Source organism: Bison bison, unplaced genomic scaffold (genome assembly GCF_000754665.1).
Source record: "Bison bison bison isolate TAMUID 2011002044 unplaced genomic scaffold, Bison_UMD1.0 scf7180017864508, whole genome shotgun sequence".
In the NCBI taxonomy this organism is placed as follows: domain Eukaryota; kingdom Metazoa; phylum Chordata; class Mammalia; order Artiodactyla; family Bovidae; genus Bison; species Bison bison.
The window spans coordinates 647,713-649,667 of NW_011495064.1; the positions used below are offsets into that span (position 1 = coordinate 647,713).

General features: G+C 40.8%; 1 protein-coding gene across 1 annotated transcript in view; it reads right to left on the reverse strand.

The window, feature by feature from the left end:
- Nucleotides 1-1,955, reverse strand: part of GRIA3 (glutamate receptor, ionotropic, AMPA 3) — a gene marked incomplete at its 5' end in the record, with an annotated part of 329,433 nt that overhangs the window by 326,673 nt on the left and 805 nt on the right. The gene's annotated exons all lie outside the window — the stretch shown is intronic.

The following is a 1,955-nucleotide window of genomic DNA, read 5'->3' on the forward strand; positions in this document are numbered from 1 at the left end:
GAAAAAAAAAAAAAAAAATGGTTGCTGGTGAAGAAGAGTCTTTAAATAACTGATGCCTGGGATTCATTGCAAGGAAAGTCTCTGAATACATTGGAGGAGGGGATGCGGAGGGAGAGCAGGGACATATACAGGAGGCATTACCACTTGTTTATTTTTGACATATTTGTTTACCTGCATAATACCTGTGTCCTCAAAATTGTGTGCCTGCCCTAAGATTGAGGGCACAGGAAAGATCATGGAAATAAATCAATTCTAGTGTTAGGGGAAGCTGAAACAAGGAATTCTGAATAGGAAGAAGGGAAAGGTCTTTAATTTTTGCCATTCTATTCCATATTGAATCAGATAGGAGAGGTGGGTGACCAGATTTGGACTCTTCTGGGGTTTTCTCAAATTCTCCCTAGATCTCCAGGGAAGGGCAGGCCAGAAGATCCAGAGTTTTTTTTTTTTTGTCTGTGCTCCATAGTGCAATCAATTGTAAGAATGGAACCAGGATCACCTGCCAGTCTCTATTGCCAAACTAGTATTGTGTGCGGACATCTATGTCACGTGATCTTCAATTCCAAGAGAAAAAGGCCAGGGCAAGAAATGAGATCCACCTACAGGACTTCCCTGGCCCCGTGAAATGATTGTGTTCTGCATTCAGAGACTATCCGTCGGAGACAGCTTTGAGATTTGGCCCCCATTCAGTGATTATGACATTCAAAGAGGACTGTTTTGAGGACCAGAGATGATGAGTTTTCCTCCTCTGTCTTCTGAGCTGTAAAGTCTGAGTGTGCAACAGGCAGCTGGGTACACATCACTGGTTTCTGGAAATGTCTTCTGTGTGAGTCAGTGTGTGCATATGTGTGGACTTGGCATACGAAGGGCAAGGTCACCTTTCTGTTTTGTCTTTCCTGTTGCCCAGTGAGCCACACCCTTTATATCACACTTTCAAGCCCCCATCAATAACCTAGTCTTGTAAGGTTATAAACTGAAGTGCTGTGGACTTAGGGTAGGGGCTTCTGATCAATTTCTTTTCCTTTCATGGTTGTTCCTTTATTGCTCTGAGAGATAAGGCATTAAGGCAACTCGACACCCAATATGGATGACTCACTGCCTGTTCTCAAACCTGAGCTTTTCACATGGCAAGGATTATTTCCTGAATGCTCCTTGAGTAGGGTTCTGATGGCCCTGGGCTGGCGAGTGCCAATCTGATTTGCCCATAAAAAACAAGACCCAAATTCTTGGAAATCAGTCATTCCTGAGGAGTCAGTTAGCACTCTTTATCTCAGTCCTCATCAGTGGAAAGGCACTAAAGTGAGTTGAAATAAATGTTATTCATTATTAATAGTAATAAATCCGGGTAGTTTCATGTATTTAGTTTTGAATCTGTTCTAATTGATACTTAGGAAGCTGCGTTTGAAATTCAGCCTCTAGACAAGATCACAGTGCTGCAGGATTAAGAGTCAGATGTGTGTTGTAAGTGTGCTATAGAAGACAGGCTGGGATTACCAAAATAAGATGCAAAGTATAGACAGACATTTTGTAACTTTCACACTTAGCTGGAATTAATAAGCGCCTATTTTTGTCAATGTCAGAAAGCCAAAGAATGTCAAATACAGAGTATCTCAGAACATGTTCTTATAAGGATCTGTACCTTCAGAGAAAATTTTCTTAAAGCTGATAACTGTCACCATTTCTTGCAAAGTACTTTACCTCCATCCCCTTGACCTAAGTCTTCAAATCCAAGGAACCCATGGCCTTGGAGACCCTGTCAACAGTTTTTGGAAATCACATATCCTTTGAGGCAGAAGCATTTGAAGAATGTTATATACAAAGTTTACCCCAACCAAATATAAATATCATTTCTCCCCTGAAAGAAAATCAAAAGTCAAAAATTCCCAAATACACCAGCCATAACAGCAAAACATATTTATGCCATCATCACCTTCATTGGTGTGAAAACTTTTCATGAA